Consider the following 13,123-nt stretch of genomic DNA (forward strand, 5'->3'; position numbering starts at 1 on the left):
TAACTTCAGTTAAACGCTTTTTGCGTAGTTGTTATCAAGCTTTTGGCGAGTGACAGGAAAATATATTTACTTCTTTAATTATGATTCAAAGTATTTCCAAATGTTTTTTTTTTACGTTTCACGATAGAGACAAGTTTGTTTTTTCTCTTTGTGCGAGAAATAAAAACAAAACCGCGCACTAACTTTACCAATAATTCATGGTACCGTAAACTGGGGTGATTTTGATCACTTTTTTGATTGTATCTCAAATATTTTCAGAATATACTGAAAACAATATTATTCGATATTTTTAAAATAAGTACTGGCATGCATTGAAAAAGATTCAGTCACTACTTCAAAAGTTTAGCACCATTTTTGCTGTTTTTAAATATGCTCTAAAAGTTTTACACCAATCATCATTCCGGGGTGACTTTGATCACTTCATTATTTTGATGAATTTGGTGTAACACAAACGGCTTAAACGAGTTTATAAATATGGAAAGCAATTTGGGGGCCATTCACATTCTACGTGAACAGTTTATAATGGCGAATGTACAAGATTCATACAAAATTTTTAGAATATATATGAATTGTTATCCACTGAGAGAGAAGGTGGTTCAAAACCATCAAAAACTAGTCCACGAGGAATATGACTTATGAAATTGGCCAAATATGCATGTTACTTCACGTCTTGGGTTTTTGTTAAGAAGAAATATGTAATACGCTGTGGAGAATATTGGGACTCAACATTGCCTTTGAGGAAAAACTTGCAAAAATTACAATAAAATGTATTGTTATAATATGTGTCCATCTTAAGTACTAATCTGGGAACAAAATAAAAAAACTTTACGTATTGCAACTTGTTGTTTTGAATTTGCTTGCAACAAAAATCGCCAAAAATACACTTTATTTTCAATCAATATTTTAGCATGAAAAACACTCTTTAAATAGCAGGAAATGCATATCCACGCATTCAGTGAAGATTACGACAAGTCCCAAGCACTAAGAGCGCTTTTTTACTACATGTTCAAAAAAGAGGTACAGTGATCAAAGTCACCCCGGTGATCAAAGTCACCCCAGTTTACGGTACTCTTTTTACCGATAATTTGTGGTACTTAACAGAACCGGTTTTGATCTAAATGAAATTTCTAGCAAATAAGTGTTGATCATTCATCGGCAGCAATTTTTCCTCGATGAATAAAGACTGGCTGAGGAAGTTTAAATCGCTGCTGTAAAGTCGAATGTACAACCGTGTTCGTTTAGGCGTTTTAATGTTTCTAATGAAGTGTTAATGAATAAACAAGAAAATAGTAAATCTTCGATAAACACCCGCTATAGCTACCCACACACGTGCTATAGCTATCCATGCATAGGAACGAATGAAAAATTTGATTCGATGATGTGCGGTTTAATAAGCGACCAATATTCGCCACCATCCGCTTTCTGCTGCTCCAGAAAGAACCGTCCGCTTTGTCGGCCAATGAACGAATGAGAAATTCAATTCAATGGCGTACGTGAAATGTTCGAATTGTACCTTTTATATCAAGGTTTCGTCAGTTATTTGGAAAGAGGGTGGAACGTAGAAAAATAGAGAATGACAAGAAAGGTAAAAAAGCATCAAGAACGAGAAGCGACCTCGAACAACAACAAATCATTCACAAAATCAGATCCGTTGTATCCGTTAGTGTCGGCTGTGCTTGGGAAGAGAGATTGCTCGGTATGATTAAGACAATCGATGATATTTACCAATTTTTCAATAATGTATCTCAAACAATAGGTTGTTGTTGTTACATAAATTTAACCGTAAATAAATTTCTGATCGGTTGATGCCGAAACCTCGATATGCTGAAAAAATGACATAGAGCTCATAAGCACATAAGCGCTCGAAATCTGACCATTTTTCTCTGATGATGATTTTCAAATTCAGCCGCTTAACTTCGATATAGACGTTAGTCCAACGTAAAAAAAAATACCTCAGAGTTCAAACTGAAGAATAAAGAGAGAATCTAGTTTTTAAGCCGTTCCTGTAAATTTTGGTGTCCTTAACAATACCGGAAATGCAACATATTTCCCGAGATTTAAATGATGTTTTCTCTGGAACAAACGTGGAAACGACGAACCCGGCGAACAATTACTCTGCAGCCTTTTGACGCACTTCTATCCATGCTAGACGTTCCAGAAATTTACAGAACCGGTTGAGAAAATATTATCGTGCACTTATTTCCCGGTTTGAGCACGTGGGTATAAAAATTTCCGCTTTTGTCGACCAATAAAATCATTGATTTGTCACGCATTTTTTATATTCAAATTTTCTGGCATATTTGACATGCTTGATATTTTTTGCATTTTGGATACTGTTGATATTATTGCCATATTTTTTTTTTGCTTGAAAAGACAAAATTATTATGTAGGTACAACTTTGTAGAAAATGTCACACTGATAAAATACACCTTTCTGACTCTGAAAAATGCTTTAATATTCTAGGTATTATAAACGTTTTATATATATTCGATAGATTGAATGCGTTTCGAAATTCGATGGAATGGAATGAAAATATAAAATTTTAAATGATTACTTTTTTCATGTTGATTAACGATTTTTAGTATATTTTACATTCATATTACCTTTGAGCCACCCCACCATTCAACTTTTCATTTCACGAAATCCTAAAGTGTTTTAATTTGGGACCATTGATAGTATCGAAAAAACTCAACATCAAGATAGCAAAAGCGATTCTCCGAATGCGATCCTTTACAATCAAACTTGTTTCCTCTTCAATATTCGTGCTATAACCGGTATCAGTCGTTTCCATATTTCATTTTTTACTGCCACCGTAAGTGAATACACTCGGGTCACGCTGACCAATTTCAATTAGCTTCTAGAGCTTCCGGTGTTAAACTCGTCTCGGCTATACCGCTCGAAATTAAATTCAAATTCAAACATAACATTTACTTACGGTCTGCTTTTTTTCTCTTTCTCTCTGCTATCGTTACAGGTAAGCTTTTAGTGCCAGCAAGGACGACCTCCACCACAGGAGCAAGTTAGCTTCTGATGTAACCTACGGTTCACAACCCCAGTTCAGGGACTTGGCGTATAGGTGAGAATCGTTCTTTATCAAGAGATTGGCAAACCGTCGCGCGGTGTCTGTTGCTGCTGATGGACAAATGTTTACTTTTCTGAACACCGCCGGGCGTTAAAATCGTGTTGGGTGTTGGGCCCAATGTGACGAAATGGGAGATAAAAGGACGTTTGATATCATCTGTTCGTTCATTCGTTTACTCGGTCCGTCGTCCGCGTCGAGACCCTGGTGAAGTGCAATTGATTTAGGTGATCTGGTTCCAACCCAGCAATGTAAAGATAATGGCTTTTTGATGAATTGAACAGTTGTTGATTTTTACTTCGAAGGTCCGTACGTCTCCAGTGCTGGAGAAAGATTATTCGTGACAAAAATACCAGAGTAGTGCCGAGTTTCAGTTTGGTCATTTATCAGGCAATTGACAAATTGAAAGCCTGCCAAATTACGTAGCTTGTTATCCGATAATACGCGCCGCGTTCAACAAAGCAGACGCGTCTCTTCCTATTGAAACCCGCTTGTCCGACTTCAAAGCACTCTCCATTCGTCGTAGTTGGTTCCACTCGTAACTTGCATACAACTTGGATCGTTGTGTCGCCTAAATGAATGCAACCATTACATAACAGTCGGGCTGTGACCCCGTTTGATTCACCCGTTCGCTATATTGTGCCTCATTTAGCTCCGTCGAGGAGTGCAAAGAAAATGATTGCAGGAACCCATTCACCACACACAGACACCGTGAGATCGCGAGAGCTACGACTGCCACTGGGGGAAAAATCTTGAGCATTTGCTGCATTAACAGGACATACACTGTTGACTACTTTGCTACGACCCTCGCCCGCACATGAGGTTAATGAGCACACGTCGATTCGTTCTGTTTCTGCATATAATAGTGGTTCCGTTGCTGCTGCTCCTGCTGGAGAAATGATAGCGGTGGTGCGGAGTCGTCAGTCGGTGGATTACATAGTCAGTCCCTACTTGAGGTGTTGAAACTGTGCTCCATCGAGGACTGCCTACCGGTGCCGCGTTTCGCGACAGTTACCGTCGTCAATTGTACAGGCTTTTAACTGCGTACCGGAACGTGATCCTGAGCGGAAAGGCGACATTTTTAATATGAAGAAGACTTTTGCAAAGTGCATGACGCCCCGCGTGCTCTCGAAACTTTTGAAAGGTGAAATATGTTACAGTGACCAATTGGATAATAGAAGGGTGATTCTAAAGGGGGTGTGGTTTTATGCTGCAACAGGTGTAAATTAGAATGGGATAAAACCTCTTTTTTCCATTGTTCGAAACGCAAAAATGATAAAAATGTCAAAAATACCAAAATAACGCGCAACGTCTATAATATCTTCAATTGTTCATAATTTCTGGACTGTCTATAATTTCCAAAACGTTTATAACCGTTTGATTGATTTTAATATTTTTGCATAAAATTGAAGGTAATTAGTACACTGAAAATATATTTTAGTTTATTCCACGAAAACGTGTGTATTATATACAAAACCTTTTGTTGTTTTCTGCACCGAAACCAATGCGTAATAAATATGAGGGTACTTTCGTCAGAACTGTCAAAGTACGTATTCGTATACGTAACGAAAGGTTACGCTGCATAATGTAAATAGTACGAAAAATTAGTAAACCTACGCAATAACATATACATTTTACGAAATTTTTTGTTCGTTGTTATCCACGTTCGTACGAAAGTACATCCGTGAATTGTACAAATTATGCGTAATGTTGCAATTCTATTCGATAACTTGCAATACGAATATTTTATACAATCATCAAAAGTACTGTTCAATCTACGAATTCTATGTTTACGAAACGTGCGTGCAGAGAGTAACGAAAAAATATTTTCAGTGTAGGTCTTTTAATGAAAAATACCAAACACCCCAGAATGCTCTCGCAGCTCAGCAAACTCTCTCGTTTCACATTTTTTTATTCTTCAGCTCATTTGACACACAATACAAAATTTTGACGGAGGTATATTTTTTATTTTAGAGAGAGAAAGTTTTTTATCTACAGGATGTTATATGCGGCTACTTAAAAAATTCCAGTTACCAAGCGCCTCCATTGAAAAATTGCAGCAACATTTTTCAATGGAGACGCATGGCACCTCTGAGTAAACCATTTAGCCATCTAGTCGAATCAAAATAAATCAAAGTTTGCTACATATCAGGCTAATAATTTGTCGTTCACCCCGTGGAATTGCACGAAAATCGAAGCCGGTTTGGACTAAGATTAAATCTTATAGAAATTTGAGTTAACAACATGAAGATTTTACGAAGAAATTGAAAAAGCTATAACAGAGTCAACCAACAACTCTCCTCTCTACATCCTAAACCGAATCATCAGGTTGTACAAATTTAGTCGAACTTGATCCAAAGCTATCGGTCAATTGAATTCCAATCTCTGATTACACAGTGTGCCAGCTTTTTGTGGAAAATGACGACACAAAATCAGTCCAATCGAATTTTTCAATCAAATTCTACCTCTTCACTCAACAGTCTACCTTTGCGTGCACACTCACACAGGAAGGAACTGCCATAGAATTTCGGTTTTCCTGTCTGAAAGGTACGCAAAACAATATCCTGATGGATTTCAAATTTCGGCGGAATTATTACTGCTGGCGGCGATGAGGTTGCTATTGTACTTGGTCATAAATTTGAGAGAGGACGCCGCGTTTTGTGGGATGAAAAAGAGCTTGAAGAAAACACCATTGAAGATTAAATTTGTCGCTGCCAAATACATATTGAGATGAAACCTCGGCTACAGAGAACTAGATGCCAAGTGGGTGCTCTGCATGATTATGGTAATAACGTAAAGTTAAATAGATTGTACACTAGAGCTGAAGGTGCTGAATGAGGGTGGTAACGTGGTGATAGTGTGGAAAGAAGAAGGCCACAGGCTGAAATGTACAAGGGTGTGGCTTAAAATAGAACGCTATCCTGTGATGCGAAAAATGCCAGGCATCGCCATACGAGGGAACCGTCACGATACCGAAACAACGATGGGGCATACATACAAAGAACATATAGAGAAAAGTGCCTGCAAGCAGAACAGCGCCACACAAATGAAGAGAGTTTATTGCTGAGCAAAGCCAAACGTAGAAACAGAAAAGGTATGAAGGGTTTTACAGATGAAAAGTTGGAATTATGGAGGCTTGTCATTGCGTTGCTTCCAGGAAAATTTCCGAAAAGTGTCTGGAAGCAGCAGTTGACTGATGAAAAATTTCATTTTATTGACTCGAATTAATAACAAAACATGTAGATGCTGCAGTACTGTCGAAAAACTTGACGGCTCCTTTATAACTTCTGTTAACGATAGACTGAAACAAGCCTTTTTGGATTTTTTTTACAGTGAAAAATATAGAAACTGCACTGTGGATCATCTAAAATACTGATGGAAATTACCGATTTTCAAGCTGCCGAATTCACATTGGTACTCGAAATTTGATGTGTCTCAAGAGCAGCCATTCGGCTTTGAACCGAATAACGCCTTTTCTCCTGCATCTCATCTGTCACAGATTACTTCAAATTTGAAGGCCCCATTTGGTGTGCGTCGGACGGCATCACACACGTCTTGTTGTTTTTTATGATGTTCTTTATTATGTGCGCCCGCGCCCTAGGAGGGAATTCCTGGAAATTGAATGCCGTCATCCAGGTTTCAAACTGAGAAGGAACCGTGCCTTCTCTGGAACTCAATCTCTATGCCTTCGGGACACGTCTTGCCTCGTTTTGTGGGAAATATAGTCAGCAAAAAAATTACAAATAAAATACTCACCCCTCTCGCCTCGTTTGTTTATGGAACCACAAAATTTTACGCTAAACTACCTCCCAAAGGTAAAAGTGAAACTCCTCCACCCGTGTTGTGTCGGCCGGTTTTATCACGTAGGTACTCTGTTTCACCAGAATGAACCGGTTTCCCTTCTATAATGGCATACATTTAGGCGGGAAAAATTGAAAATCCTTATCTCCATCCGCAGTGAAACCTTTTCTGCCTAGTAATAGCCACTTTCTTTCCCTCGCTATGGCCTCATTTGTGGGCTCCCAAAATTGATGCGTTGCGTTAGAGCGTATGCATCCCTTACGTGAAAAATTGATGTTCGGTCAATTTCTATCGACAACATCATACATATTTGGCAGATCATCAAAAGAAAAGGTAAATGAGGGGAAAAGGATTTGCTTGCTTAAGCCGAAATTCATCAAATTTTTTCCCGCTCTCTGTCGTCCAACCTAGGATCGGTGTTTCTATTTTTGTTTTATTTGAGGGAACCCTAAAGTATAGACATAGATACAGTTTGTTTGAGATTTTGATTTTTCGTGCGGACTTTGCTTTTTTTGACAAGCAGGAAAAATGGTATTTTTTAGCGTTGAGGAAATTTACTGTCGAGCAGGTTAAAAGAACCTTAGATGACCACACACTCACTTTAACACCTGTATGATTGATAGCTTTCCTGCATTGTAATCAGGACTTAAATGAAATAAAAAATGCCATTGAAAATATTTTTGTTACTTTCATGCACAATTAGACTAACATCACATCAAAAATAAATAAATTTCGAACATTTTTCTTGTTATGTTTTGTTAGCGCAAACTACCGTGCTGGATCGAAACCCGTACGGTATCGAAATCCGTACACCTTGATGTTTTTCTTCAGTTTTAAGCATTACAAAAATGAAAACTCATATAAAAGTTACATGCACATGTCCGTTGAACTGTTGGCTTTCTGTTAAATTAAATTATGCGCCAGTAGGCCATGAAATAAAAATATTAAAAATGAAGAATCAATCGTGTATCGGTTTCAGTTGTCATTTTGTCGCATCGTTAGAGATTTCACTAAGGAAACGTTCTTCAGATAAAAACGTTTTTCAAGTGGGATATAAGTGTTTTATTCTGTGAATCTTTTTGAAATCGATTGAAAAGGTAAGTCTTTGTCATTTTCGAGCTGTGTATTGTCTGGTAAATAGTGCAAATTGTATTTATTCATCAAAAACTGTGCCGTACGGATTTTGATCCGTGTTAATCGCTTGAATCGAAATCCGTACAGCGTGTGTATCATGCATATTTTGTTGAAATTTCATCCTTGTTTTCAGCATTTTATGGAAAAAAAAGCATAAATATACGGCAAACAATCCCGAAAGAGCGCGAGGGAAAGTCGTACCGGGAAGCTTCGAGAGGTTCCGGCGTTCTAGTGACTACGATAAAAGAGCCGTAACTTATGGCGACGAATCTCAATCAAAAGGAGTACCACCAACCTTCACTGCTGGAGAGGAAGATTTGGATCATGAAGTGGGGTATAGCAATCGGGGGGCCCGTGGCATTTGCCCCCTCCTTAAATCTGGGCCTGGAAGAAGGCGTCTTGCAGCTGGTAGTTGAGAAAAAATTTATGTTTTTTATGTCGAATCATTCAATTGGGACCTAAAGCTATTCCAGTTCTTGAATATCATTAAAAGAAAACCGCATTTTGTGAGCAAAACTTGATTTTAAAAAAAAGTTTATCGTTTTCCTTCGATTTTTAGACGAAAAATAAAAAACTGCTCGAAATTTAGGGCATTTCGAGCAGTTTTTTATTCTTTATTAAAAATTTGAAGGACAACGATAAACATTTTTTAAAAACATGTTTTGCACAGAAAGCTGCACTATTTCAGCTGATATAAAAATTAGAAAATCGTGTAAAACTTTAGGAACCAATTGACCGCTCCATTTTTTTTTTTGCTTAGTGTAGAATTTTATAAGAAGTAATTCTTACTCTACATGCTCAAATAAACAAATAATAAATAAATATTATATATTTATTCGTAAATTTTAAGATAAATTGAAAAATTAAAATTCATTTACGTCGTACTTCTATATCTATACGGATTTCGATTCACTGCTGTACGGTCTTTAATCCAGTCTATATCGCGTGCGTGCGGATTTCGATTCAAAAGTGTACGGATTTCGATTCAGACGAAAAATTGCGTACGGATTTCGATTCAAAACATGTTCTATTCAAACATGATTTTTTCGAGTTTCAGAGTAGTTTAAATCATTTCGCTTGAAAATAGTGATGAAATATAAGTAGACCTATAAGTTAACATGTCAGTTTAAAGCCATATGTAATTTCTTGATTTTATATTGACCGTTGAAGATTATCATGTGCTTAAGTGTACGGATTTCGATCCAGCACGGTACTGAATTTCAAAAATTTCTTCAAAAAAAAGAACCTCGCATAGAATTTAAATTTAACTTATGCTAAGTCTTCTCCGAAGCCATGTGAGTCACAAAGGACTTGTGGGAAAATAATTTTGATAACATCAAGGTGAATTTTTGCGTTGTTAAATTTTACAGCTTCATAAAAATCACTTAGACCTACGGACATAAGCTTAAATGATTCCAGAATAAATCCAAATTGACTTTAACATGGTTAAAAACTTTTAAAATATTCATGTAATTAAAAAAATCAATAAAAAACGATTCAATACTAAAAATTAGCTATGTAATCTTGCCTTTCTCATACGAACTATACCTGTTGAAATAGATTAGCACCTACTCTTTATTTTGAAAATATTTTAAAAATATCCTTGCGGTGCTATTTATTACACGATTAATTTTTGAATTTTTTCATCAATTAGTATAGAAACCTGAATGCAATGTTGATGCTGGGTGATCAATATTCGTCCATTTTCAGCGAGTGGGTATCTAGCAGTCGATTGTGAAAATTACATACGATGCCACTCCGAGTGAAACAATTCAGAGGTTCGCTGAGATTATTTATCCTCTCTCGAAAATTGAACTTACAATAGATCGACAAACCGATGACTTACTCTTCACTGATGGAAACGAAGTGTGAATACAAGAGAGAAAAATATATTGGAAGAGAGATTCGAATGCGAACACTTAAAGAATTGATCAGCCATTTTTTCTGAGTTGCACGTGTTGACAGTAAAGTGAATTTTTCATCGTTTTACAAAATGTTACTTGCTATTGTCATAAAGTACACAATGAACTTTTGTTCGTCGGGCTATACTTACTATTGGCCGATTTTGAAAAAAATGTGCATTCTCCAGACAAATTTGTGAATACCCGCTTTGCCGTCTTTTAGTTATTCTACCGCTTACAGTTTTTTCCTCTCACTGAGTTTAGGTTTGCGATACAATTTTATAGTAATCGCGACACTCTCACTCACGGGTGATTCAACCTTACGGTGCTACGAGTGCCCAAAACCGTGAACTTTTTTCCACCCTCAAAATACTAGTTTTTATAGACGTACTATTTTCATTAGATATTACGTATTTAAAAAACCTCAGAAAATGACAATAAGATTTAGATTAGGATTGCGCTGCCAGTGGCGCTGTGAAACTTAATTTCTTAGTTTTGCGCTTTAAAGAAATGGTGTCTTGAGCAAAATTGTAGATAATGTTACAACTTTGCCGAAGACATTTTTCTTCTACTTCTCTTGTTTTGATTTTTTTAAGTTAGATTTTAAAAAGTTAAACTTTTTTAATATCTAAAAACTGTAGATTCGGATATTCAGCATATATCTGTATATCATTGAAACACACAACTTTGCGGAAGACATAAAAATATAGCTTCTACAGAGAACAAAAATAATTATAAAACTATATAAGTGCCTCAAAAATATCGTCTAACAACCTTAAAATAATTAAGTTTCTCATCGAGTCGGTAAGCATTCAATCTCGACATTGAAAAATCTGCTCCATCTGCAACAAACGCCACTGCGCGTGCATCTGTTTAATCTCATTACGGCACAGTCCATCACCATCGAACGGACGGACTCGAACGCCCCGCCGGAAAGGATAATGTTTTCATTGATACCACCCCCGTCTTGCTGTCGTTGTTCGGCTACTGCAGAAGCAAACCGGACGGACATCAAGAAGGTAACTCTTGGTGTTTGTTCCATCAACACGTGAATTCCGCCACAAATCACAGAACCCAAGACCCGGAGACTTCATCTCTCATCAGCATAATTCCACATCATCATTCCCCATTGCCCCTTCTATTATGTTGACGACAACCGTGCAGACGTCCTACTGCGAAGCTGCGCCTTGTGTCAGGCAAAATATGAGGTATGGAGGCGTCACCGCCAAGCGCAGGAAAAGGGGATTAAATAATATTTATTATTATTGTTCGTCATACTGTGCATAGCTTCGGCTCCGGCGAAGATGAACGGTGGGTGTACGCGTGCTGAGGCTGTATTCAGAGTTCTTGATCTGCTGTCGCGGCACGTGGGGAAACCCCAGGCTTCTGCAGCTTCCTATGCCGAAGACGAATGACAACGTGTAACAATGTAGAGCGAGTATAACGGGACTATGATTGATGTGTCGAATTCCGGTACAACTTACGCTAGCAAACGAAAGGATGTCAGCTTTGAAGTTCTACAACACATCCCCAACCACCCCAAATGGTAACGAATTGCTTTCGATTGAGTGCGGAAGTACTCAGAATTGGAGGCTATTAATTTCCATTTGTACTACTTGTTCGATTGTAGAGATCTATTACTTCACGGGGTGAGGTGGGTTTTCTTCAAGCACTAAGTGAAATCGGCGAAGAATATTTCGACCCATTTGAAGTCTATCCGAGAACTTTCTGAAGGTGAGAATCGAATCGTGAAATTGCCATCATATTTCCACCTGGAAAAGTTAACGCAAAGAATGCCTCGAAACGGTGCAGTACGATGCCAAACGAAAGGGCAAATTTTTCCAAAGGCCGAACCATTCCTCCAACCGGTGGCATTCCGAAAAAGCAAAAACGCTGTGATGAAACAGGAAAATATTTTATCTGAATAATTGAAATATTTATGATTGCGTCTCCCCTTAACCCCTTGCCCGTGAAGTCTCGAAACCCCGATTGTAATTTGCGATTCTGCGTTAGTTTTGAACTCATGCCTAAGCAGAGCGGTTTTGTGCCAAACTTTAACTTGCATGTATTGATTACATGCTACATTATTAATATCCTTATCTTATCTACGTAGTTTCAGCAGCCGTCTCCCTTCGGCTGTCGGATATTTCTAGGCGAACATGCTTTGTTTTCAGCTTAGGCGTGCTTGCTTCGCTCCATCCTTTCCCTAAGATACCGCGCCGTTTTACGATATTGTCCTGACCAGCGATCGGTTGTCACTGCCTGAGCAGGCAAAATTTCCACTGAACAAGCACTTTTAATAGTCTCTCAGGGTCGTCGCCGGTTCTCTTCGAAAACTGTTCGCACCAGCTGCCAAAGCCAAGCTGTGCACCATTCACCAAGCGTTCACATCTGGCACGAGAAAAAGAGGGAGAAAAGTACTTTCCCTTTAATGTGTCATTGGTGTGGTAAATGCAAGCTTCCGGGCGGACAACGACGACGGTGTGGTGCATGTACATATATCGGCTGGCTACGTACCAAATATGTCCGGATAAGGCACGGGGGTTGTCTTTGTGGTCTTACTTTCGGTGTATCTATACTTACTCTGTGTATACAGCGGCCAGTGTAAATATTGAATGAGTGATAAGAGGTTTTTGGGGCGAGTTTGCCATTGCTTTACGGATTTTATGGCATTTACCTCTGCCACCGTCCAATTGCGTCTGTGTTGTCGGAAGTGATACTGTTGACTATGCACAGGGCAACAGGAGCTTGGTGCTTTATACGTAAAAAGTTTTCCGTTCAAACTCTGAGAGTTTCACTAATAGTTGGAGTTTAAGCTCATTTTGGTGGTGATTAACTAGGAGAATAAAATAGTTCCAGACTGTATGTAGTTTATCAATGACGAACAAACAACTGAACATCGATTGGTGGAACGGAATACTGGAAACCAGACGGCACTTCGTCCGTAGCCAAACTCGAACCTGGCAACGATGCAATTACGGGCTCGATTTCATGTTGTTGTTTTTTTTTCGTTACGATTGTAACATCAGAAGACAAAATAATTTGCCATATGGACACGCATACACACGCAAACACGCTCGACTTGACATGAATTGCCTTCTACCCCCAGGGATGCATAGTTTCTAATTATGACTCGCCCCGTTCGTTTCGTGTTAGCAGCGGTTTCCACTATCAATATCCTCCACACACAAAGAACTCGAACAAGCAA

General features: G+C 38.2%; 1 protein-coding gene across 15 annotated transcripts in view; it reads left to right on the forward strand.

Moving 5' to 3' along the window:
* The window catches only part of LOC129727911 (polypyrimidine tract-binding protein 2), a 594,233-nt gene that overhangs the window by 510,588 nt on the left and 70,522 nt on the right, over positions 1-13,123 (forward strand). The window contains exon 1 of one of the 15 annotated variants that reach the window (XM_055686303.1): positions 3,054-3,076. The exons of the other annotated variants lie outside the window; for them this stretch is intronic. The gene's annotated coding sequence lies outside the window, so the exon portion shown is untranslated. Of the gene's footprint in view, positions 1-3,053; positions 3,077-13,123 lie in introns of those variants that run through there. 15 annotated transcript variants of the gene reach the window in all.

The sequence above is a fragment of the Wyeomyia smithii genome, chromosome 1 (assembly GCF_029784165.1).
Source record: "Wyeomyia smithii strain HCP4-BCI-WySm-NY-G18 chromosome 1, ASM2978416v1, whole genome shotgun sequence".
NCBI classification, from domain to species: Eukaryota; Metazoa; Arthropoda; class Insecta; order Diptera; family Culicidae; genus Wyeomyia; species Wyeomyia smithii.